The following is a 27,705-nucleotide window of genomic DNA, read 5'->3' as shown; positions in this document are numbered from 1 at the left end:
TTTGAAACGTTGTTACAGACTTTTGTCTTTCCCACCTGAGTGCTGAACATCACCGGTCTGGAGCTCAGAAAGGACAATCTGGGGAAGGATCATACGGCAGGAACAGAACTTGAGCCTGGACACAGTCCTTCAGGGTCACACTGAGAGGGACAAACAACACTTTGGTCTTTCTCATCTCTCTTCACTGTCAGCAAAATACCCGTGTGGGTTAATCCTGAGGCGTGTAAGAAATGTGTCCCAGTATCTTCCATATCTCAGGGCTCATAGACACAGAACAGAAGCACCTTTACAATTGTGTTTAGAGTCAGGAAGAACAATGGTGAATGCTGGAAACGTGCTGTCAAATCTGAGATTGGTGTAAAACTGCGATGTTCCTGATTGAATGTAAAGCAGCTGGTTTATGTTTCCAGAATGAAAATGTGCTTGTGTGACAGTCACAATGAATTGAATAGAACCCTACTTAAAATAGATTGGTTGAAGTCTGCATTAAAATAGCAGCTGGAGCAGCTCACAGGAGCCTGGTAACTGCTGGGACAATTAGACAACAGTTTGATTCCCAGATAAAGAAGGAGCTGATGCTTGTGTCCAAGAATTCCCAGTTTTCATAGAATCATAGAATTTACAGTGCAGAAGGAGGTCATTCGGCCCATCGAGTCTGCATCGGCTCTTGGAAAGAGCACCCTACTTAAGCCCACACCTCTACCCCATCCCCATAACCCAGCAACCCCACTGCACCTTTTCGGACACTGAGGGCAATTTAAAATCAGGGCAATCCACCAAACCTGCACATCTTTGGACTTGTATGCTTCCCACATTCTGCCCTTTTAAATGAATCTCACTCCTACCAGCCTTGAACAATCATAAACATAACAGAGAAAAGGGCGAAGCTGTGCCTGCCCCTTTAACTGGGAGCTGAACAGTGTCAGAGCCCGGACTGTCCCTTTAAGAATGAGTGATGTGTTCAGCTGAAGATTCCTATTGGCCGTTTTCTGGGTGGTCTCCTTATTCTGATCATTCTCAGTGATCCTCAGGTATATGAACCTGCTCTCCTGTCTCTCATTCACAGAACATCTCTGTTCTCTCTCATATTCTCACTTAACCTCTCTCCGCTCTCACACTCACTCATTTCACATACCTCCCACCTCTCTCTATCTTTCTCTCTGACACTCTCTCCTTTAAACTTTCTATTTCAGAGAGCACCTAAACTTACTTAATTTCTCTCTCTGAAGAAGCACAGAACACACTGAACCTCTCCTCCAACATCTCATTTCTGGAGACTGAATCCTTTCTCTCTCTATCTCCCACTTTCTCTCTCTCTGATTGGCTCAGATTAACTTTAAATCTCCTATTTTCTAATAACCCTCTTTGAGGAAAATTTAATTTTTATAATGTCCCCTCATTTCTCCCAGTGATAATCCTCAGTCCATCTTCCTGTTCAGTGAATATGTTAAAAATCTAAATAACCTCCTATTTTGATGTTTAAAATGGGAATGGAGGTGAATGTGATGCTGAGACCGGCAGCAATCTGTGTGTGTTCTTGATGCTGTCAGAGTGAGCTCACCCTCACAGGCAGGAAGACTGTTCACGGTGATAACATGAGACTGATGCCTGCTGTTTCATTCTCAGGAGACACAACTTCCTGTTTCTCTGCTGCCGGTTCCAAACCGCACATCTCACTTCTGAGCTGAAAATAAATCCAGGGACCACAATCTGGTGAGAACATCTGTCAAGGCGGCCTATATCTGTCCACAGAGTCAGTGCAGAGTCACACAGATCACATTGTGGTGACATTTACAAATGAGCCGGTTATTTCTGTTCAGAGTCTCCATTCCCGGACAGAAGCGGCTGTGACTGTGGATCAGTCGCTGAGTTCCCTCTGCTCTCTGTAGCTGGGAACTGATAACCTGCTCCCTTATATTTTATATCATTCTTTCTGTGTTGCTTGTTTCCTCTATTTCTCAGCTTTTATCTCTCGCCACCTCACCTTTCTGCTGTTTAAAATCTCATTTTTTCTCACAATTCTTCTGTCTCTCCTTTCCTCTGTATCTCTCTCTATGTCTGTCTGATCCTATTTAATAGAAGTGTTGAATTTCATGAGGGTGTTGTAATAGATTAAAGAAAGAAAGAGGGAGAAAACCAGTAAATGGTGGGAAAGCTCAGCAGTTCTGGCAGCATCGGCACTGAGAGAATCAGAGTTAACGTTTCGAGTCCCTGTGACTCAGAGCAGGAGAAACAGGGATTGTCCCTCTGAGATCAGGGAAGGTGAAGGGGAGATTTAATAGAGGTGTTTAAAATGAGGAAGGATTTGTGATGGTGTCGATGGGGAGAAACTGTTTCCCAAGAGCAGGAGGGTTTGTAACCAGAGGACACAGAGATTTAAGATATTTGACAACAGAACCCAAGGGGGTGATGAAGAGAATTGTTTTTACACAGTGATGTGATGTGATCTGGAATTCAGACTGACAGGCTGCTGGAAACAGATTTACAGTAACTTTCAAAGGGAGTTCCACTTTTGCGGGTAAATTGGTAGTTTTTAAGGTGAATCAGATGAATTCGACAGTTCACTCAGAATCTCACAGTGCAAAAGGAGGCCATTCGGCCCATTGAGTTTGCACTATACCGAGGCCCAATCCCCCATCCTATCCCTATAACCCCACCTAACCAACACATTTTTAGACACTGATGGGAAGTTGATCATGGCCAATCCACCTCAGCTGCAAATCTTTGAATGCTGGTAGGAAACCCATGCAGACACTGGGAGAAAGTGCAAACTCCGCACAGACAGTCACCCAAGGCCGGAATTGAACCAGGGTCCATGGTGCTGTGAGGTAGCAATGATGCCCTTTGCGACAGTCTGAATTTTCCTCTCCTGATGTTTTACCATTGATCTTTTCAATCACAATGTGTCTCAAAGAGAAGATTGAAACTTTGGTTTTAGCTGTCAGATATATTTCCTGTGTGACTGAGTAAATCGAGAACCACTAGAATGATTTCAGTTCCTCTACAGATGCACCTCAGATACCAGAAATCTCTGGAATTCCACAAGTCCTCATTGCTCTCACCTTGGGTAGAACAGCTCTGAATCAGGTGGAGTCAGTCACACGTGTCTCTGTCATGATGTTTCCATTCCTATTTTATCACACACCTCCAAGTGACACTCATTGTAACACAGAAACTTCAAAATATCATTGCTATCTTGCATCTTGCCCTCTTATTATTGTCTAATGATAACTTCAGAGTAACACACACCAGAATTGGAATGACAGGCAGGTTATTGTCTAATAATAACAGTGACAGAATTATTATCTGGGATCCTGGATCTGGGAAGCAACAGTGCTACCCACTGTGCTACCTGCCGTCCTAGATTGGCCCAGGTAGGGTGATATTTCATAGGGTCGGTGCAGATTCGATGGGCCGAATGGCCTCCTTCTGCACTGTAGGGAACATTACAGCACAGTACAGGCCCTTCGGCCCTCGATGTTGCGCCGACCTGATTACCACTCTAAAGCTCAACTACACTATTCCCTTATCATCCATGTCTATCCAATGACCATTTGAATGCACTTTGTGTTGGCGAGTCCACTACTGTTGCGGACATAGAACATTACAGCGCAGTACAGGCGCATGTTTCTACATTAGATCCAATGATATATTCACTCACACATTGCAGTCTGATTTATTATGGGAACAGACACTGCTTGTTACTCTCAAAGTGAGTGAATCCTTTGCTGTTTATCCTCTGGGCCCCATCTCCACTATTATTGTCTGACTGTCCCACTGAGACTCTCACTGTTATTATTGGACAATCAGCGAGTCAGCCTGAGCCTGTGGCCACTCTCAGCATCTGTCACCGTCACAATGCCCGGCTGATTGACGGCGGTTCCGGACCAATAGGAAGAGGAGGGGCGGGACTGGAGGACGACTGGAGCGGCTGGTCCTCCAACCAATCGGAGTGAATGAGGGGCGGGGCCCGCTGTGATTGAAGCATGCGCAGTGTGGGTAATGGTGAAGGAGAAGGACTGTCTTCAGATCCGAAATTGGTAAGGGGCGTTTGACAATATGGAGGGAGTGAGAGATTGCGGGAGTGGGCGGAAACGTTGTGTAAAGCTATTGTGAGTCGCAAACCTCGGAAAAGGTTGCGGGACCCCGTTTGTACCGAGCGGGGCTGCAACTCCTCATATTCGCTCGGGTTAATAGCCGCCATCTTTGTTGGATGTGCATCAGTGCGCATGCGCGATTGTCATCTTTGTCGGTGCGATGTTTCAATGAGTGGGAGGAGCTTGTTCCCCATTGTTCAGAATGGAGACAACTTGTCCATCAAACTAGATTAGTCTTTGAGTCCCAATGTCTTATTGATGAGGCAAAGCGGTGGCAGAGATGGAAAAAAAAGGAAGCCAATCCTGCTCTCCAGATTTCACTGTCTTATTAATATCTCTCTCTCTAATTTCTCTCTCCGCCCTCCCCATATGTCTACATTGTGCTTCAAAAAGAAAATCTCCCTTAGTCCCCACACAGAAAAACAGATTTTATCAGAAAAGATCAAAAACTATATAGAGGTTCTCACAACACCCACCCCACCCCACAGGAAACGTAGATCTTGCCCAATACAGATAAATGGACCCCAGTCCATGCTTTACAATGAAGCCATTTGCCTCCTCCAGTGTCTCAATGGAAGTCTTTGGACTCATGTGAGCCGCAGATTTGCCGGGTGTACCACCCAAATTAAATTTCTTTCTTACATAGAGCAGCCTGAACCTTACTAAAGGGGGCTCGCTTCCTCACCAGCTCGGTTCCCACATCTTGGTAAATGCTCAGTAGGATAACTGAGTGAATCCTTTTCCACATTCCCACGGTTTCAGCATGCTGCTGGTGTCCTTGTCGCTTTCCACGTTTGAAGATCAGTTTGTGTCTTGTCCCCACAGAGAGAACGTGTACGGTCTCTCCCCGCTCTGGATGGGTGATGTTTTTTCAGACTGTGTAACTGGTTAAACCTCTTTCCACAGTCAGTTCCCTGGAACATTCTCACTCGAGTCAAGTGTGTGTGGATCGGGGTTTTTTTCGTTCACACTGAACTTGAAAATCTTTTCCTACAGGCAGAACAGACAAACATTTCTTCTGCCACATTCACAGGCCAATGATATTCAGGCCCTGATGAATGGAGTGACTCTGTTAAATCTTTAAAAAAAAATAAAAAATTAGAGTACCCAATTTATTTTTTCCAATTAAGGGGCAATTTAGCATGGCCAATCCACCTATCCTGCACATCTCTGGGTTGTGGGGGCGAAACCCACGCAAACACGGGGAGAATGTGCAAACTCCACTTGGACAGTGACCCAGAGCCGGAGCGAACCTGGGACCTTCATGCCGTGAGGCAGCAGTGCTATCCACTGTGCCACCTTGCTACCCAACTGTGTTTAATCTTGACTACCGACGCCAGCCCCCGGATCGTCTTGCCCAGTCCCCGGAGCTCCCGACCCGATCCCCGACGGCAAAACCCGGCCCGGCCCAATGCGACCCCGAGAGACCCGCCCAGCGACCCGACCTGGAGACGCCCGCCCAACAAGCTGACATACCTGGTGATGGAAGAAAGAGAAGTCCACATGGAGGCCCGACCGGGCCTACTTCAAGATCCATCCCCAGGAGCGCCCAGGGAGGGAACAGACCATGGGACCGAGCCCAACCTGCCTCAGGAAGCCCCTGCCCACGACCCAGGACCCCCAAAATGGCAGAGACCCCGTGCGAGGACCCAAACGCCCTGCAAGGCATTCCCACGCCCGCAGAACGCCGGGACCCATCCAGATCGCAAACATGCCCCCCCTAGCAACCCCTCTACCTCAGCCAGTGCCTGGGACCCTGCCAGACGCGACCCCAGATACGTAAACAGCGCCCTGGTCCCCGTCAGCGCCCTGGACCCCACCAGACGCAACCACCTACCTTCCACAAGAGCTGACATCTCCCATCGGATCCCAGGTCATCCAGCAGCAGCCGCCGACCGAGGAAAATGCGGCTGGCTGCAGGTTAGACTGAAGCAACGCGGTTTCAAGACCCCTCTCCCCAGCATACTCCTGGCAAACGTCCAAGCGATCGAAAACAAGCTGGATGAACTTAACGCCAGACTTACCTCTCAGAGGTGCTCTGTTTCACAGAGACATGGCTCACCCCGGCCTCACCGGACTGTGCCATACAACCTGAAGGCTTCTCAATTCACCGGGCGGACCGCACGGCATCATCAGGCGAAGCGAAGGGTGGAGGGGTGTGCCTCCTCATCAACTCCTGGTGCTTGGATGTGGTGACCTTGGCGACCTCCTGCTCCCAGACCTGGAATACCTGACCGTGAAGTGCCGCCCATATTATCTTCCACGTGAGTTCACTTCAGCCATTATCACAGCAGTCTACATCCCACCCCAGGCAGAAGTGAGGAAGTCGCTGGACGAACTATACACAGTAATAAACAACTACGAAACAGAACATCCGGAGGCCATGTTCATCGTGGCCGGAGACTTCAACAAGACCAACCTCAAGAGTGTACTGCCAAAATTCCACCAGCACATCTCCTGTCCCACCAGGGCGACAACACTCTTGACCACTGCTACTCAAAAATCAAGGGCGCCTACCGTTCTATCCCCCGACCGCACTTTGGGAAATCAGTCCCTGAGACGGTGCTCCTTCTCCCGGAATACAAGCAGAAACTCAAGTGGGAGAATCCAGCTAAGAAGGTTGTGCAGTGCTGGTTCGAGAAGACAGAAGAGCTCTTAGGTGACTGTTTAGAGACAGTGGACTGGTCCATATTTAAGAACTCAGCGACCAACTTAAATGAGTATGCCATCACCATCACAGGCTTCATCAGCAAATGCGTGGACGACTGCGTGCCAAAGAAAGCAGTACGTGCGTTCCCCAACCGGAAACCATGGCTCAATCACGAGATTGACTCCCTACTGAAGGACAGATCTGAGGCGTTCAAGACAGACGACCTTGACCTACGCAAGAAATCCAGGTACGACCTCCGCAAAGCCATCCGAGATGCCAAGAGAGAATATCAAACCAAGCTAGAGTCACAGACAGACTCTCAGCAGTTGTGGCAAGGACTAAACAACATAACGGGTTACAAACCGAAGCCGAACAGTATCTCTGGCAGCAGCGCACCCCTCCCCGATGAACTCAATGCATTCTATGCTCGGTTCGAGCAGGTAACCAACAATCCACTGTCGAGTGCCCCAGCAGCCCGTAATTCACCCATACCCACCATCACAGCTTCCAAAGTCAGATTGGTCTTCCTGAAAGTGAACCCTCGGAAGGTGACGGGCCCGGATGGGATCCCTGGTCGTGCACTCAGAGCCTGCGCGGACCAGCTGGCAGAGGTATTTCCGGACATCTTTAACCTGTCCCTACTCCACTCCGAGGTCCCCACCTGCTTTAAGAAGACCACCATCATACTGGCACCAAAGAAGAACCAGGCAACGTGCCTCAATGACTACCGTCCAGTGGCCCTGACTTCAATCGTAATGAAGTGCTTCGAGAGATTGATCACGAAGCGCATCACCTCCATACTCCCAGAACGCCTTGATCCACTGCAATTCGCATACCGCTGCAACTGGTCCACATCGGACGCCATTTCCCTGGCCCTACACTCATCCCTACAGCATCTCGAAAACAAGGACTCCTACATCAAACTCCTGTTTATTGACTACAGCTCCGCCTTCAACACCATAATCCCAACCAAGCTCATATCAAAGCTCCAAAACCTAGGACTTGGCTCCCCACTCTGCAACTGGATCCTCGATTTTCTGACCAACAGACCACAATCAGTAAGAATTAACAACAACACCTCCTCCATAATAGTCCTCAACACCGGGGCCCCGCAAGGCTGCCTACTTAGCCCCCTACTCTACTCCCTGTACACACACGACTGCGTGGCAAAACTTGGTTCCAACTCCATCTACAAGTTTGCTGACGATATGAGCATAGTGGGCCGGATCTCGAATAACGACGAGTCCGAATACAGGCGGGATATAGAGAACCTAGTGGAGTGGTGGAGCGACAACAATCTCTCCCTCAATGCCAGCAAAACTAAAGAGCTGGTCATTGACTTCAGGAAGCAAAGTACTGTACACACCCTAGGTGGAGATGGTTAGGGCCTAGGTGGAGATGGTTAGCAGTTTCAAATTCCTAGGGGTGCACATCTCCAAAAATCTGCCCTGGTCCACCCACGTCGACGCTACCAGCAAGTAAGCACAACAGCGCCTATACTTCCTCAGGAAACTAAGGAAATTCGGCATGTCCACATTAACCCTTACCAACTTTTACAGATGTACCATAGAAAGCATCCTATCGGGCTGCATCACAGCCTGGTATGGCAACTGCTCGACCGCAAGAAACTTCAGAGAGTCGTGAACACCGCCCAGTCCATCACACAAACCTGCCTCCCATCCATTGATTCCATCTACACCACCCGCTGCCTGGGGAAAGCGGGCGGCATAATCAAAGATCCCTCCCACCCGGCTTACTCACTCTTCCAACTTCTTCCATCGGGCAGGAGATACAGAAGTCTGAGAACACACACAAACAGATTCAAAAACAGCTTCTTCCCCACAGTCACCAAACTCCTAAATGACCCCCTTATGGACTGACCTCATTAACACTACACGCTGTATGCTTCATCCGATGCCAGTGCTAATGTAGTTACATTGTATATGCTGTGTTGCCCTATTATGTATTTTCTTTTATTCCCTTTTCATCCCATGTACTTAATGATCTGTTGAGCTGCTCGCAGAAAAATACTTTTCACTGTACCTCGGTACACGTGACAATAAACAAATCCAATCCAATGTGAAGGTTGATTTGACTTTCCATCTGTAAATCCTCCCCTTGTAATATCCTGCAAAGGAGTTTACAAAAGTCATCACTGTCAGTCCAGGATAGAAATTTTGAACAGACAATTCTAGTTTCTCTGGAACATTTTTCTCCGTCCCACACACTCTCCCTCCTCCCTGGGCTGAAATCCAAACCCATCTCACCATCTGCACCATTTCTTTCCTCCACTCCCAGCTTTTTCTCCCTCCCTCTCCTCCGCCTGGGTTCAGTTCTCCAGCTCCTGTCTGCAGACTGACAATAAAATCAATGGGTCTCATTGGGGGTTTAGGGCCTCCAGTCGGTGTTTGTGAATCCTCCCGCCCACCTCCCAGTGTTTCCTTCCTTCCCAGATCAGAGTCCTCATTGATGATTTGAGCCCAAACAGGAGCCACGCTAAATTGTCCCTTAATTGGGAGAAAAAGAATGATATGAAGGTTCGCGGCTCCACAAAGTGTTTCCAACTCCTGCCACCCATCTCCTTAACAGGTTCATGCATATATTTGACTGACTAAAAGCCTGGTGCTTAGAACTGCTGCTCCACGGCGCCAAGGACCCGGGTTCAATCCCGGCCCCAGGTCGCTGTCCGTGTGGACTTTGCACATTCTCCCTGTGTCTGAATGGGTCTCACAGGATTGGCCACGCTAAACTGCACCGTAATCGCAAAAAAAAAAATGGTTACTCTAAATTTATTTCAAAAATGGGTTTACTTCAAAAAGGAGGTGGGTTCCCCAGGAGATGGCTGACATCTCAGGGGACATTAAATTAATAATGGACAGAGATATGTCTCGTGTTGTTGCGTGGTACAGATTAGATGTATGATTAGATGTTTGTAATAAAGTAAATAAATTATTATTTCTCATCTTGTAATATAAGACTGCAGCTCCGTTATAGATTGATCTCTTCATCTCTTCTCTCAGAGGGATGTTAGTCTTTGGATTTCTCTTCCACAGGGACCAGTTGTATCTGGGGGTCATTGAATATATTGAAGCACAAGTTTGACAGATATTTTATTGACAATGGAGTTCAGGGTTATGGGGAACAGGTAGGAAAATAGAGAGAAAACTGAGATGAGGGATTTCTTCACTCGAGGATGTGGTGAAGCTTTGGAATTCTCTACCCCTGAGGAATGTGGAGTCTCAGCCATCAAGTATGTTCAAGACAAATATTGACATGTTTCTAGATGTTGAAGATATCGAGGGATATGGGGATTGTGTGAGAAAATGGTGCTGAGGTAGATCGACCAAGGATCTCATTGAATATGTGAGCGGTCTTGGTGGGCCGAATGGCCTACTCTTGCTCCTGGTATAATCTCTGTGTCCTGGTCAGGAAGCAGTGAGCTGAGCTCGGATCTGTCAATCAACATGAATCAGCACCTTCAGGAGAATTGGGAGGGTGAATATTCGATACAGCAGAGTGAGAATGGAGGGAGATTGTGTGCGATGGAGATTTACAGCTTTTGGAGAATGAGAGAGGAAATAATGTTCCATAGGAACTAGAATTGTCTGTTCTGAATTTCTAACTGATGACTTTTGTAAATTGTTTTTAAAGGATATTGGAAGAGGAGGAATTATAGACAGAAATCTCAAACATCACGTCACAATGTGACAAACTCAATCGATTCCTTCTGATCTGAATATCATCGGTGAGAAGGAAAATGTTTTGTCCGATCTGTCGGCTTCAAAAGATTTTAAACTTTAGCGTGACTGGAAAAGCACCAAGACCCACACAACACACACCCGAGTGAGAGTGTTCCAGTGAACTGACTGTGGAAACATCAGTGTGACTGGAAAAGCACCGAGACCCACACAACACACACCCGAGTGAGAGTGTTCCAGTGAACTGACTGTGAAAAGAGCCTAAACCAGTTACACAGCCTGAAAAAACATCACACCATTCAGAGTGCGGAGAGACAGTGCACACGTTCTGTGTGTAGACATCACGCCATTCACAGTGAGGTGAGACAGTGCACATGTTCTGAGTGTAGACAAGGCTTCCACTGATTGACCAATCTGGAGAGACACAAGGAGACCCAAAACATGGAGAAACCGTGGAAATGTGGTGACTGTGGGAAGGGATACAGATTCCCATCTCAGCTGGAGGTTCATCGCCGCAGTCACACTGGGGAGAGGCCGTTCACCTGCTCGACATGTGGGCAGGGATTCACTCAGTTATCCACCCTGCAGTCACACCAGCGAGTTCACACTGGGAAGGGACCGTTCACCTGCTCTTATTGTGGGAAGGGATTCACTCAAGCATCCCACCTGCAGACACATCAGCGAGTTCACACTGGGGAGAGGCCGTTCACCTGCTCTCAGTGTGGGAAGCAATTCATTGATTCATCCACCCTGCAGTAACATCAGCGAGTTCACACTGGGGAGAGGCCATTCACCTGCTCCCTCTGTGGGAATGGATTTACTCGGTTATCCAGTCTGCAGACACACCAGCGAGTCCACACTGGGGAGAGGCCATTCACCTGCTCCCTCTGTGGGAATGGATTCACTCGGTTATCCAGTCTGCAGACACACCAGCGAGTTCACACTGGGGAGAGGCCGTTTACCTGCTTTCAGTGTGGGAAGGGATTCATTGATTCATCCGCCCTGCGGAAACATCAACGAATTCACACTGGGGAGATGCCATTCACCTGCTCTCAGTGTGGGAAGGTATTCACTCAGTTGTCCAGCCTGCAGTCACACCAGCGAGTCCACACTGGGGAGAAGCCGTTCACCTGCTCTCAGTGTGGGAAGGGATTCAGCCATTCATTCAACTTGCGGAAACACCAGCGAGTTCACACTGGGGAGAAACCATTCACCTGCTCTCAGTGTTGGCAGAGATTCCGTGCTTTATCCAGTCTGCAGAGACATCAGCGAATTCACACTGGGGAGAGGCCATTCAGCTGCTCTCAGTGTGGGAAGGGATTCACACAGTTATCCAGTCTGCAGAGACATCAGCGAGTTCACACTGGGGAGAGGCCGTTCACCTGCTCTTAGTGTGGGAAGGGATTACATAGAAACATAGAAAATAGGAGCAGGAAGGGACCATTTGGCCCTTTGCGCCTGCTCTGCCATTCATTATGATCATGGCTCATCATCCAACTCAATAGCCTAATCCTGCTTTCCCCTCCATATCCTTTGATCCCCTTCGCCCTCATATGAGATCTACCTTATATCCTCAGACTGCGACTTCTGGTTCTGTACACTCCCACCATTAGGAAAATCTTTCCTGCATCTAATAATAATAATAATCTTTTATTGTCACAAGTATAAAGTTAATGTGTAAAGCCCCTAGTCACCAAATTCTGGCGCGTATTAGGATCAGCTGGTACGGGAATTGAACCCGCGCTGCTGGTTTTCTTCTGTATCACAAACCAACTGTTTAGCCCACTGGGCTAAATCAGCCCGATCTACCCTGTCAAGTCCTATATTCAATATTATAGGGTTCTATGAGATCCCCCATTGTTCTGAACTCCAGCGAATTCAAACCTAACTGATTCATTCTCCCATATGTCAGTTGCACCATCCCAGCAATCAGTCTGGTAAACCTTCGCTGCACTCTCGCTAGAGCAAGAACATCCTTCCTCAGATAAGGAGACCAAAACTGCACACAATATTCCAGGTATGGTCGTGCCAAGATCCTGTATAATTGCAGCAAGATTCCCTGCTCCTGTACTTGAATCCACTCGCAATGAAGGCTGGCATAACATTTACCGCCTGCTGTAGCTGCATGCTTACCTTCAGCTACAAAAGAACAAAGGAAAGTACAGCATGGGATCAGGCCCTTCGGCCCTCCAAGCCTGCGCCGAACATGCTGCCCATCTAAAGTAAAATCTTCCACACTTCCGGGGTCCGCAACCCTCTATTCCCATCCTATTCATGTATTTGTCAAGATGCCCCTTAAACGTCACTATCGTCCCTGCTTCCACCACTTCCTCCGGCAGCGAGTTCCAGGCACCCACTACCCTCTGTATAAAACAGTTGCCTCGTACATCTCTAAACCTTGCCCCTCGCACCTTAAACTTATGCCCCCTAGTAATTGACCCCTCTACTCTGGGAAAAAGCCTCTGACTATCCACTCTCTCCATGCCCCTCATAATTTTGTAGATCTCTATCAGGTCGCCCCTCAACCTCCATGTACAAGGATACCCAGGTCTCGTTCCACATTCCCTTCTCCTAATCTATGGCCGTTCAGCTAATAGTCTGCCTTCTCGTTTTTGCAACCAAAGTGGATAACCTCAAATTTCTCCAAATTATACTGTATCTGCCATTCATTTGCCCACTCACTCAACTTGTCCCAATCATACTGAAGGAGCTCTGCATCCTCCTCACAGCTCACCCACCCACGCAATTTGGTGTCATCTGCAAATTTGGAGATATTGCATTTTGTTCCCTCATCTAAATCATTCATATATAGGGTGATGCAGTGGTTAGCACTGCTGCCTCACGGAGCTGAGGACCAGGGTTCAATCCTGGCCCCGGATCACTGTCTATGTGGAGACAAGTTCTGCCCATGTCTGTGTGGGTCTGACCCCCATAACCCAAAGATGCGCAGGGTAAGTAAACTGGCCAGGCTAAATTGCACCTTAATTGAAAAAAGAATTGGGTACTTTAAATTTGAAAAATAAATTCATTAATATATCTGGAATCCGAGCACCAATCTCTGCGGTACCCCACTAGCCGCTGCCTGCTAATTTGAAAAGGATCCATTAATTCTGACTCTTTGTTTCCTGTCTGCCAACCAGTTTTTCTATCCATCTCAATACACTACCCCTAATCCCATGTGCTTTAATTTTACACGCTAAGTACTGATGCGGGACTTTATCGAAAGCCATCTGAAAGTCCAAATATACCACATACGTTTTGAAAAATATTAAGGTGGATAAGTCCCAAGGGCCTGATGGGATCTACCCAAGAATACGGAAGGAGGCAAGAGAGGAAATTGCTGAGGCCTTGACAGAAATCTTTAAATCCTCACTGTCTTCAGGTGATGTCCCGGAGGATGGCAGAGTAGCCAATGTTGTTCCTTTTTTAAGAAGGGTAGCAAGGGAACTCCAGGCCGGTGAGCCTTACATCAGTGGTAGGGAAATTACTGGAGAGAATTCGAGACAGGATTTACTCCCATTTGGAAGCACATGGACGTATTAGTGAGAGGCAGCATGGTTTTGTGAAGGGGAGGTCGTGTCTGACTAGCTTGATAGAGTTTTTCGAAGAGGTCACAAAGATGGTTGATGCAGGTGGGGCAGTAGATGTTGTCCATATGGACTTCAGTAAGGCCTTTGACAAGGTCGCTCAAGGCAGACTGGTACAAAAGATGAAGTCACACGGGATCAGAGGTGAGCTGGCAAGATAGAGACAGAACTGGCCAAGTCAGAGAAGGCAGAGAGTAACAATGGAAGGGTGGTTTTCTGATTGGAGGGCTGTAACTAGTGGTGTTCTGCAGGGATCAGTGCTGGGACTTTTGCTGTACGTAGTAGAAATAAATGATTTGGAGGAAAATGTAACTGGTCTAATTAGTAAGTTTGCAGACGACACAAAGATTGGTGGAATTGCGTATAGCGATGAGGACTGTCAGAGGATACAGCAGGATTTAGATTGTTTGGAGACTTGGGAGGAGAGATGGCAGATGGAGTTTAATCCGGAAAAATGTGACGTAATGAATTTTGGAAGGTCTATTACAGGGAGGGAATATACAGTGAATGGTAGAACCCTCAAGAGTATTGACAGTCAGAGAGATCTAGGTCCACAGGTCACTGAAAGGGCCAACACAGGTGAAGAAGGTAGTCAAGAAGGCATACGGCATGCTTGCCTTCATTGGCCGGGGCATTGAGTGTAAAAATTGGCAAGTCATGTTGTAGCTCTATAGAACCTTAGTTGGCCACACTTGGAGTATAGTGTTCAATTCTGGTTGTCACACTACCAGAAGGATGTGGAGGCTTTAGAGAGGGTGCAGAAGAGATTTACTAGGATGTTGCCTGGTATGGAGTGCATTAGCTATGAGGAGAGGTTGAATAAACTTGGTTTGTTCTCATTGGAATGAGGTTGAGGGGTGACCTGATAGAGATCTACAAAATTATGAGGGGCATAGACAGAGTGGATAGTCAGAGACTTTTTCCCAGGGTAGAGGTGTCAATTATTAAGGAGCATAGGTCTTAGGTGTGAGGGGCAAGGTTTCGTGGAGATGTATGAAGCAAGTTTTTTACACAGAGGGTAGTGGGTGCCTGGAACTCGCTGCCGGAGGAGGTGGTGGAAGCAGGGATGGTAGTGATGTTTCAGGGGCATCTTGACAAATACATGAACAGGATGGGAATAGAGGGATACAGACCCAGGAAGTGTAGACAATTTTAGTTTTGACGGGCAGCATGGTCAGCGCAGGCTTGGAGGGCCGAAGGGCCTGTTCCTGTGCTGTACTTTTCTTTGTTCTTTGTATCCACTGGCTCTCCCTTGTCAACTCTACCAGTTATACCTGCGAAGAATTCCAGTAGATTTGTCAAGCACGATTTCCCCATCATAAGGAACCTACATTTGTCTTCACCAACCTTTTTCTCTTCACATTCCGATAGAAACTTTTACAATCAGCGTAATTTCCTCTTTTATGCCATTCCCAACATCACCACTGCAGTTTGGGGTCTGTGTACGATGCCCACTAATTTCTTTTGCCCCTTGGTGTTTCTCAGCTCCAACCATACAGATTCCACATTGTCAGAGCTAATATCCTTCCTCACTATTGCATTAATTTCCTCTTTAACCAGCACTGCCACTCCACTGCCTTTTCCTTTTTGTCTGTCCTTCCTAAATACTGAATATATTCAATTCCCATCCCTGGTCATCCTGCAGCCGTGTCTCCATAATCCCCATTATCTCACATCCGTTTACGTCTCTTTGCGTGATTCACTCGGTTATGCCGTCTACAGTCACACCAGGGAGTTCATACTGGGGAGAGGCCGTTCACCTGCTCTCAATGTGTGAAGGGATTTTGTAATTTATCGCACTTTCTGAGACACCAATAGGTTCACAACTTATTACAGGGATTGGATTCTGCTGTTATTGTTTCAGTTCTCAATTACATTCAGGACTGCAGTTTGTTCATTCTGTTGGTCAATGGGGATGGTCAGAGGGTTTCTTTCTGCTGGACTGGCCGGTCTCACGACTTTGCCTCCAGTGGGCTGATTCTCTCAGCCTTCTTGTGAATATCTGGTTTCGCATTTCACAAAGATCAAAGAGTGAAAGGGTGTTTGGAGGTTAGAAGATGTTTCATTACCATATCTGTTTGGAAACTTCAAAAATCATGCCACATTGCCATGAAGTTGGGCTATGGTGGTTACATGGTTGTTTGGTTTATTTTATCTTGGTGCTTCTCACAGAAGGAAACTATCCGGGTGTGAGGGGCAAGTTGTCTGAGGTGCCCTGGGAAACTACATTAAATAGTATGGTGGGAGACAGGCAATCACTAATATTTAAGGAATTATTACAGATTTACACGGGGATCGGTTCGCTCAGTTGGCTGGATGGCTGGTTCGTGCTGAGTGACACCAACAGCACAGGTTAAATTCCCATACTGGCTGAAGTTAGCCATGGTCTGTGTCAGTATTTATGCTCCACATGAGCTGCCACCCACCCCTCTACATCTCCCCCTATTAGCATTTCCTATTCTTTCTCCCTCGTGTGTATCTAGCTTTACGTCAATGGATTCATGCTGTTCATCTCAACCACTCGCTGAGTAAAGAGGTTTCTACTGAAATTCCAATTGGATTATTGAATTCCTTCACCCATCAGCCTTCTCTTTTCCAGAAAAAAGCAGCCCCAGCCTTTCCTGAGTGTTAAATGCTCTCAGATCTGTATATTATGAATCTTTGTTGCACCTTCTCCAGTGCCTCTATTTCCATTTTCTAAATGGAGATCACCAATGTTGACAGAGCTCCCAGTGTCGTCTAACCCTGGTTCTAAACAAGTTGAACATTTCCTCCGTGCTTTTCAATTCTATCCCTCTGGAATGCTAGCCTATATATGGGTCCCACACTTTAGGAAAGATGTGAAGTTCTTTGACAGGGTGTAGAGGGCATTAACAATAATAATCTTTATGGTCACTATAAAGATTACAGTGCAATGAAGTTACTGTGAAAATCCCCTCGTCGCCACACTCCGGCACCTGTTCAGGTACATCGAGGGAGAATTCAAAATGTCCAATTCACCTAACCTGCACATTTTTTGGGACTTGTGTTTTCTTGATAGAAACTGGAGCACCCGGAGGAAACCCACCCAGACACGGGTAGAATGTGCAGACTCTGCACAGTCAGTGACCCAAACCGGGAATCAAACCTGGGACCCTGGTGCTGTGAAGCATTAGTGCTAACCATTGTGATAGAATGACACCAGAGATGAGGGACTCCAGTTAGTTGGAGTGACTGGAGCAGCTGAATTTCTCTCCTGAGATCACAGCATCTGGAGGGTGGGGAATGGGGCCATTCAGCCCTTTGAGACTGTGTCGGCTCCCTGTGGAGGAAGCCAGTCTGTCCATTGCCCTGTTCTAGCCCCAAATCTGTGCAGGTTTATTTCTCTCAGTGCCTATCCAATTTCCGATTGAAATCCATCCGTCATCTCTGCATCTCCTACCCACATAGGCAGTAGGTTCCAGGTCATTACCACTCGCTTTACATGTACATAAGGCTCCTCGAGCACAGAGGAGTCTATTTGACCCATTTTCCCTATGCCAGCTCTCTGTACAGCGACCCATTTAATCCCAGAGTTCAACGATTTTGTTTTCTTATTCAGAATGAATCAAATAATCTTTTGGATGTGACAGTCCAATGAGATTCCAGTACCATTTATAGACAGTGTATGCTAAACCACAACAAATTGCTGTATTTTACTACAAATAATTGTGCATATAGTGCGTCTGGAGTTTCACAGAGTTTTCAAAATGGTGTCAATGTTGTGGTTATTACACAAAATTAAGACTCAATCTTTATTAATGATTCTGGTGAGGACACCAAGTGTAATGTATCCGAGTTTGCGAACAATTAGAACAAGTGTACAATTCTATAAAACCCCTCACTACCACTGGACCTCCTAAAGTGTTTTAAAGCCAATGGAGTACTTTTGAAATATATATTAACTGCTGTAATGTAGGAAACTGTAAGCACCAGGTGTGATCACATTTAGTTATAAAATTGTCTTTTTCATAGTGTATTCACTGTCATTTGTAACAAGGTCAAGGAAGCCCTTTTATACCTTTAACATGTGGCTTCCTGCAACCATTTCACCTTCTGTACCTTTTCCAAATTAACTATGCATTGATTTCATAGCAAAAAACAATAATTATAGTCATGATTATTCAGTAGTGAACATTGATTATCATAAGTGAATTGGTGTGTTTGGTAATTATATTGCAAAGACTAGATATTTATTTTTAAAAATAACACAATCAACCAAAATGTTTCCAGAAACTGCAGAGCTATCAGAATTTGTTTGAAAAAAATAAATTACTCGATAATTTTGAGAAGTTACGAGATGTGGTGATAAGCCTGTATATAATATTACATGTACTCAGCAGTGTGAACTCCCACCAGTAGGAGGCGTCCGGCATCAGTCAGGTGACATCCGGCTACCAGCAGAACTTTGTGAGGCGTGCACGAGGACAGTCGCACGTCAGTGTAGTTCCAAGAGTGTCCAATGTAACTGTGATAACTTGGTCTGTATAGCATTCTGATCATTACCTTACCACGTGTACATTAATAAATCATCATTCTGGCTAAGTCACCAGCAGTTCTGTAGAATCATTGCAAGACAAGATCACAGAATACAACACCAGACAACTTATTCTCGGCAGTGGTGTAATGGTATTGTTTAAAAAATGTTTTTTAAAGAGTACCCAATTAATTTTTTCCAATTAAGGGGCAATTTAGCGTGGCCAATCCACCTACCCTGCACATCTTTGGGTTGTGGGGACGAAACCCACGCAAACATGGGGAGAATGTGCAAACTCCACACAGACAGTGACCCAGAGGTGTGATCGAACCTGGGTGCCGTGAAGCAGCAATGCTAACCACTCAGCCACGGTGCTGCCCTGTATTGTTACTGGGCGAGTAATCCAGAGACCCAGGTTAATGCTCTGGGGATCTGGGATAGAATTTGCCTTTGACAGATGGTGAAATTGAAATTGATAAAAGTCTTGAATTAAAAATCTGATGATAACATTGTCAATTGTTGTAAAAACCCACCTGGTTCACTGATGTCCTTCAGGAAATCCGCTCTCCTTATGTGGCCTGGCCTACACGTGACTCCAGATCCACAGCAATGTTGTGATTGATTTGTAACTGCCCCAGGAAATAACCTCACAAGACACGCAGTTCAAAGGCAATTGGAATGAGCAGTAAATCATAGAATCATAGAATTTACAGTGCAGAAGGAGGCCATTTGTCCCATCGAGTCTGCACCGGCTCTTTGAAAGAGCACCCTACACAAGCCCACACCTCCACCCTATCCCCATAACCCAGTAGCCCCACCCAATGCTAAAGGCAATTTTGGACACTTAAGGGCAATTTAGCATGGCCAATCCACCTAACCTGCACATCTTTGGGCTGTGGGAGGAAACCGGACCACCCGGGGGGAACCCACGCACACACGGGGAGAATGTGCAGACTCCACACAGACAGTGACCCAAGCTGGGAATCAAACCTGGAACCCTGGAGCTGTGAAGCAATCGTGCTATCCACAATGCTACCCGGCCAGTGACGCCCACCTCCCATGAATGAATAATTTTTAAGAAGACTCATTGTTCAATCTGAAGACGAGTAAGAAACTGTCTCTTTGATTGGATTTGATTTATTGTCATGTGTACCGAGGTACAGTGAAAAGTATTGTTCTGTGTACAGTCCAGACAGATCGTTCCATACATGAAAAAACAAAGCGTGGATCTTGGCAGTTTGCTCAGTTCACAAAAGAATTTAATGGCTTTGTAAACGTAGATTAAATTTTAATTACCATCCAAAACATTTCTAACCGTAATGTGCACTCGTATAGACAGACACATACGATACTGTAACTGAATTAGAGGAAATGGCAGAGATTTAACTGAACCACTGTCTTGAATAATTCGGCCTTCATGATGGAGAAACAGGAAAAGCCACTCAGGGAGATGAGGAAATCCAGGCTCAGTGCGGATTTGCTGTCAGCCCTCCTTTCTTATACATGAACGGGATTTAGGCTGCAGAACGTTTCACACCAAAACACATAGGGGTCAAATATACACAACACATAATTCTCAATTCACTTCCATTTAACTATATTTGACTTTGTTCAAAGGCTGATTGTGGTCAATCTCAACAAAAATTCATGGGATTTGTATTACCCAGTGAAACGCTTTCTTTTCTTGGTCAGTCGTGTTTGCAATTCAATGGTGTATATTTCAGAGTTATTCAGAGTGAAGACCCGAGAGCTATTCAATTCAAAATGAAGTCATATATAACAAATAAATATACTGATGTTCAACATTGAATAATGAAACAAATATTGAGTAAAATTGGTGGAAATTTTCTGCAGGAAGATAAGAATGATGCATTAATGATTGAACAGAGAGCATTGTTCCATTAGATATTTGCTGAACAAATGCTAAAGTTCAACACAAGTTCCATAGCTTATGGTCTGACAAGTTGAGACATTTGATTTAAAGGAACAGCTGTCTTCATGTAATCAGTGACCTGGCCTCCCAGCCGAACCATTGAAATCTGCAGCAAGACTGTGCAGTTAAACGTTGCACAGGGCCACTGGGTACTGTGCTGCCAGCTGTTTCTGTAGATATGTTATCCCTTAGATGTTATCACATTCACCTAATGCACGAAAGGTGCCTGGTACGAAACTGGCAGAAGCATTAAATGCTTCTCATTTATGATGTGGAGATGATGGCATTGGACAGGGGTGGGCACAGTAAGAAGTCTTACAACGCCAGGTTAAAGTCCAACAGGTTTGTTTTGAATCACTAGCTTTCGGAGTGCAGCTCTTTCCTCGGGTGAATGAAGGGGTGGGTTCCACAAACACATATATGGGCAATGTCAATGATGCAAGATGATTCTTTGAATGTGAGTAATTAAGGCTTTACAGGTCCAGACGGTGCCTCTGGAGAGAGAGATAATCACAGATTAAAGAGGTGTGAATTGTCTCAAACCAAGACAGTTGGTAGGATTTTGCAAGCCCAGGCCAGATGGTAGGGGGTGAATGTAATGTGACATGAATCCAAGGTCCCGATGGAGGCCATACCCGTGTGCGGAACTTGGCCAGAAGTTACTGCTCGGCGATTCTGCGTTGCCGCGCGTCCTGAAATCTGCCTTGGAGAACGCTTACCTGAAGATCAGAGGCTGAATGCCCTTGACTGCTAAAGTGTTCCCCTCTGGAAGGGAACACTCCTGCCTGACGATTGTTGCGTGATGTCTGTTCATCCATTGTCGCAGCGTCTGCATGGTCTTGCCAATGTACCACGCCTCGGGACATCCTTTCCTGCAGCGTATGAGGTAGACAACGTTGGCCGAGTCACACAAGTATGTACCGCGTACTGGTGGATTGTGTTCTTTTTTTAAAAAATGTTTTTATTCTCCATTTTCACATTTTCCTTCAAAATTTACACCCCACCCATAAACAGTAAACGGTAACAAATACAAAATCAATCCCCTTAACAATACCAACGATCCCATCCTCCCACCACCCCAAACGGCCCACCTGTCAATATATGCATCCAATAAAACAAACCCTCCCACGGTGGCAACAAAAAACAAAGGAGAAAAAGGAGTCCGGGACCGCCCATGGTCACCATTGACCTATAGAGTCCACTCCCCCTCCCCCCCCCCCCCATACACTCAACGCCATCCAACCTCTGAAAGAGGACCGTACATGATACCCAAGAGTTTCTCCTCTTCCCCCCCCCCCCCAGTCTCCAACTCCTCCCGTCCACTGCCTCTTGTAAAACTCCTCCCCCCAACATCGGTTCCTTCCCCCCAACTTTCCACCCCAGCTAGACCACTCGGACCCTGTTCTGCCAGGCTCCGATGGCCACAGCCCGTCCCCCCACCTCACTCCCGTTCACTGGCCGACTTAAACCAGCCAGCGTGGAGAGCCCCGCCCGGGTCCCTTTCCCCCTTGCCCGGCCCTAGGAAAGCCCAGAAATCCCCTTTAGCACACAAACCCCGCATATCCACCTACACCCCAAAGAGCCCTCATTTCGAGTGAAAGTCCCGTCACTTCCCTTGTCCAAATATATACAACATTGGCTCCTTTAGCCCCTACACCCGCACGCAGTGAAACAGAAAAAGAAGAAAATACAGTCAGTCATGAGGTCACATCGGCACGTGGCCATTTCTCAATTTCTCAGTTCTGCCACAGTCCTTCTGCCTTCGCAAACTCCTCCGCTGCTTCCGCCGTTCCAAAATAAAAGTCCCTGAGCTTGTAAGTCACCCTCAGCTTCGCTGGAAATACAATGCCGCAATACCTTGCTAATGTACAGTGCCCTCTTCACCCGGTTGAAGGCAGCCCGCCTCCTCGCTCCACCGTAAATTCCTGGTATACACGTATACCAGCTCCAGCCCACTGCACCACCAGCTTCTGCTTGGCCCAGCTCAGGACCTTTTCCTTCACACTGTACCTATGGAAGCACAGAGTCACTACCCTTGGCGGCTCACTCGCCATTGGTACAGGCCTCCACGACCGATGAGCCTGATCCAGTTCACATCGGGAGGGATCCTCCCCCTCCCCCGATAGTTTTGCCAGCATCTCGGCAAAATACGCAATCGGCCTCGGTCCTTCAACTCCTTCGGGCAGCCCCACAATCCTCAGATTCTGTCGCCTGGATCGGTTTCCCAGGTCTTCCATTTTTCCTCGCAGATCCTTGTTAGTATCCATCACCTTCCGCATCTCCTTCCCCATCGAGGCAAGTTGATCACCGTGCTGCAATAATGTCTCCTCCACTTCCGTCAGCGCCTCCCCTTGTTCACGCACCTCCGCCACTGCGCTCGTCACCGCTGTCATCACTGGGGAAATCGCCTCCTCCACCAGCACACTCAAAACCTCTCTCATCTCCTTCCTCATTGTCTCCATGTATCTTGTAAACTGCCTTTCGAATTCCGCAGCCATCACCTTAGTTATTTCTTCAGCCGTAAGCAATGCGGCCTCCACTGGTGCTCCAGCCTCCATTTTCCTTGATGACCCCACAGTGGCCTTTCCACTCCCCGACGGACCTTCAGCTGTTTTCTTTACGGACGATTTTTTGCTTACCCTCGACATTTTTCTTCACTGTGCCTTCACTGTTTCTTCCTGCTTTTGCCGCCTGCGTGGACCCTGGGACCGGGCTTAAAGCCCCGAAAATGCCGTTCCTGAACGGGAGCCCTCCATTGTGCGGCCGCCTCCCGCCCGCCGTCACCGGAAGTCGGTGGATTGTGTTCCACCTATGTGGTGGTACCTATGTCGATGATCTGGCACGTCATGCAGATTTTGCCATGGCAGGGTTGTGTGGTGTCGTGGTCGCTGTTCTTCTGAAGGCTGGGTCGTTTGCTGCAATCAATGGTCTGTTTGAGTTTGCGCAGTTATTTGAAGGAAAGTAGTGGGGGTGTGGGGATGGCCTTGGCAAAATGTTCGTCTTCATCGATGACGTGTTGAAGGCTGTGAAGAAAATGTAGTTTTTCTCCTCCGGGGAATTCATCAGGCGAATGAGGCTCCGGGAGTTTTTCCACAGACCCCAAGAGGCCTACACCGAACTCAATGAGACAACCTATGAACTGGAACAGCAGAGCGAGAGATCTGTGGGACTGGAAGATCCCCGTAACCCAACATAACCCGTTTGGACACTAAGGGCAATTTAGTATGGCCTCTCCACATAACCTGCACATCTTTGGACTGTGGGAGAAAACCGGAGCACCCAGAGGAAACCCACGCAGACACGGGGAGAATGTGCAGACTCCGCACAGACAGTGACCCAAACCGGGAACCGAACCTGGGACCCTGGAGCTGTGAAGCAACTTGCTAACCTTGTGCTACCGTGCTGCCCCTGATTTATTGGATACAAGTTCAAATACAAGCCACAATGAAGCATCTGCCGTGGTTTGAACCTGCATTCTCAGAGAATTGTGCTGGGTCTCAGGATTACTCATCCAGTGACAATACCACTACACCATCACCTCCCCAGTCAAGCGCTTTGCAGAGCTCGTCCGGGATATGAACCCGGGACCTCTCGTATTTTGGAAACCCCGAAGCGAAAATCATACCCCACGGTTTCCATGGTATCTTCATGGAGTCAGTGTCTTTGTGTGTTTCCTCTTTAGATAATCAAGTGAAGCTTGGTCCTCACACAGAACACGTGTATGGTTTCTCCCCAGTGAATGGTGTGGTGTTTTTCCAGGCTGTAACTGGTTAAAGCTCTTTCCACAGTCAGTTCACTGGAACACACTCACTCGGGTGCGTGTGTGTCTCGGTACTTTTCCAGTCACACTGATGTTTGAAATATTTTCCCACAAACAGAACAAACATTTTTCATTCCACATTTATAGTCTGAGGATATTCAGGTCCTGATCAATTGAGTGACACTGTCGGATCTTAATGTGATATTTGGTTTGTGTTTCCTGTCTGAAAATCTTCTCCTAATGCCCTGGAAAAGGAGTTTACAAAGGTCACACTATCAGTACAGGATAGAAATTCAGAACAGTTAATTCCAGTTGGTGGGGAACATATTTTTCTCTCTTCTTTCCCCAAAGCTGTAAATCCCCGTTGCACACAATCTCCCTCCACCCTGGGCAGAAATCCAAATAAAGTATTCAAATCATTATTTCTGTCTCCTGTTACCAAATTTATAGAATTAGAGATAAGAATATGCTTTATAAGTCACTTCATCCATGACTTGTGACAGACATTAATCTGAATCACGCTGACTGAGCAGACATAATAACAGATGTTAAACTTGTGTCCAGAACTGACTGTGTGGAGATTTGATGAGCAATCACAAAGGTCGTTTCTCCAAACCTTCCAGGGTTTCCTTCGTTCTTCCTCTCCCTCTCGAACTAAGTTATACCGGATATCAGACTCAGGGCCCATTCTGGTTCTCTTGCTGCTGACTAAATAACTTCAATCAAATATGGAGAAGACTGAATCCACTGTTCGGTCCCTGCTCCAATCTCCATTCCTGACATACCGACTCTACCCCTCTCCCTCGCAACAGTCTGAGACTTAGCCAGTCTCTTTGTAAACTTGATTTCATACTTGATCCGATATGAGCTTCTGACCTCATAGAATTTACAGTGCAGAGGGAGGCCATTCGGCCTATCGAGTCTGCGCCTGCCCTTGGAAAGAGCACCCTGGCTAAACCCACACCTCCACCTATCCCCGTAACCCCCTAACCATTTTAGATACTAAGGCAATTTACCATTGTCACCTCCCGATTCGGCAATTCCATTACACACCTGGCTGCTCTCCCACATTCTGCCTCGGTAAACAAAGCCATCCAAAAGTCTGCTGCCTGTGCCTTAATTCACAGCAAGTTCCTTTCCCCTATGATCTCTGTGCTCCGAGACTTGCATTCGCTCCCAGTCAATTCTCACCCTTGTTTTCAAATCCCTCCATGGCCTCATCTCTCCCTGTGTCTGTCATCTCCTCCAGCCCCACAACCCCCCGAGATATCTACACTGATCCTGGACTCTTGCATTCCCCGCCCCCCCTCCCCGCCCCCGCCCCCGGATTCTAATTACTCTGCCATGGTTTTAAGTTCCCTCGGCCCCAAGCACTGAATTCCCTCCCGAAACCTCCCCGTCTCCACCTCACTTACCTCCTTGAAGACTCTTCAAAAGTCACCTCTTTAACCAAGTTTTTGGTCACCTGTCCTAATTTCTCCTTTTGTGTCTGGGTGTCTCACTTTGTTTTATAATGTTCCTGTGAGGTTGACTGGGATGATTTATGATGTTAAAGGTGTTATATAAATATAAGTTGTTGTTGTTGACTGTAACCCTGACCTCCTGTTTTACAATATCCCATTGGTTTCACAACAAACTCTATCTCTGATGTTTTGCCCCCTGCGGGTTTGCAGCCTCAATAAAGACGGTGTGGTGTTGGGCGTTCTGACACACAGATGAGCCAACACGGTTGTATATGGTACAACGCTATTTTATTTAAACTTTCTATGTACAGTTTTGTCTTGATACTCTGCACGTGGGGATTCCCTGTTTGTGATCTTGTAACAGGTCTTGTCCGTGTCTTTGTCCCCAGACCTACTGTCCACTAGGTGTCGTGCTCGTGCTTTTATGTGGTTGCTGTCCTTGTGTGTGATTGGTTGTGGTGTTGTGTGCTCTGATTTGTCTGTTGGTGTGTCCATCATGATGTGTGTGTTTGAATATCATGACATCCCCCCTTTTTACAAAGATATGTGCCTACGTGGTAATAAATATGATCGCGTCGTGAGTGCATCTAAGAGTGTGTGTGTGTTGTGTACAGCATGTGCATATGACGTAACTATTTACATGGGGCGATGTCGGGTGCGTCACATGAACAAGGTTGTACCATAACAGAACATGAATGCGAACGAGAAAAAAAACTTGAACAGTGGTCCAGTCAGACGATATCTGGAACGATAAACAACAACAGGTTATCATATAAAATTGTGTAACTTGTTAGACATATGAAAGGTGTTATAAGTCCAGTCTAATGGGCTTGCGACGAGTTCGGGTTGACCGTCAGGGTGGCATACCACTCATCGGCTGGATTGATGGCATTGACCTTGTTGACATCGATGACGGAAATGCGGAAGGCATCCTGGTCATCTGCATCACTTAACTGGAAGTCTTGATGCGTGGGCTGGACGGTCCTGACTTGTCTGCGCGATTGTCGGGGATGTGCAGGATCCATGGGTTGAGCCGACCGACAGTGGGCAGCATAGTGGCCCATCTTGCCACATCTGAGGCACTGTCGGTTTTTAGCAGGACATTGCCCTTTTAAGTGTACAGCTCCACAATTGCCGCACGTCATGACGTCACGGCGTTCGTTGCGCCACTGCACATGCGCAGTGCGATCTTGCGGTGGGCGCGCCTGCACAGTGCGTCCCTCGATGTGGCCGTTATTTTTGGCGCGCACCAGCGCGGGAGACCGCGAAAAGCGCGGGAAGCGGCCGCTGTCGTCCGGGCCGTGGGTCGGGAAGTAATCGACGGCCTGGATGAGTTCGGCGTCGTGGGCGGCCTGGCTTGCCGATTCGACGGCTGGGGACCCCCTCCGTGCCACCTCGGACGCCTGAAATCGGGCAAAACGGCAGGTTGCATTCTCGTGGAGGACACAGGCTTCCACAGCAGACGCTAAGGTGAGGCTTTTTATTTTAAGAAGCTGCTGGCGTAGGCCACTAGAGGCAATGCCAAAAACAATCTGGTCCCTGATCATGGACTCTGTGGTGCTGCCGTAACCGCAGGACTGCGCTAGAATTCGGAGGTGCGTCAAAAACGGTTGAAAAAGCTCCTCCTTACCTTGCAGGCGTTGCTGAAAGAGGTATCTTTCAAAACTTTCATTCACTTCAACCTTAAAGTGCTGGTCCAGTTTGAGGATGACCGTGTCATACTTGGATTGGTTATCGCCTTCTTCGAACACCAGTGAGTTGAAGACGTCGAGGGCGTGCTGACCTGCGTAGAAGAGGAGCATTGCAATCTTCGTTTCATCCGAGGCACTCTGTTTTTCGTTGGCTCGGATGTACAGGTCAAATCGCTGCCTGAAGAGCTTCCAATTGGTACCGAGGTTCCCCGCGACTTGCAACGGCTGCGGTTTGTCGGTGCGGTTCATGTCCAGAATGGCAGGTTAGTTGGCAGGTATCGATCCACTCCTGTACCATGTGGTGTTGGGCGTTCTGACACACAGATGAGCC

The 27,705-nt window shown here is 47.2% G+C and overlaps 1 protein-coding gene across 1 annotated transcript in view; it reads left to right on the top strand.

Moving 5' to 3' along the window:
* The first annotated feature begins 3,997 nt into the window (after positions 1–3,997).
* LOC140418232 (uncharacterized) overlaps positions 3,998–27,705 on the top strand; it is a 31,984-nt gene continuing 8,276 nt past the window's right edge. The window contains exon 1 of the mRNA XM_072501668.1: positions 3,998–4,040. The gene's annotated coding sequence lies outside the window, so the exon portion shown is untranslated. The remainder of the gene's footprint in view (positions 4,041–27,705) is intronic.

Source organism: Scyliorhinus torazame, chromosome 5 (assembly GCF_047496885.1).
Source record: "Scyliorhinus torazame isolate Kashiwa2021f chromosome 5, sScyTor2.1, whole genome shotgun sequence".
Classification (NCBI taxonomy): domain Eukaryota; kingdom Metazoa; phylum Chordata; class Chondrichthyes; order Carcharhiniformes; family Scyliorhinidae; genus Scyliorhinus; species Scyliorhinus torazame.
Note: the sequence above shows the minus strand (reverse complement) of the source record. Positions and strands in the feature narration are given on the sequence as shown.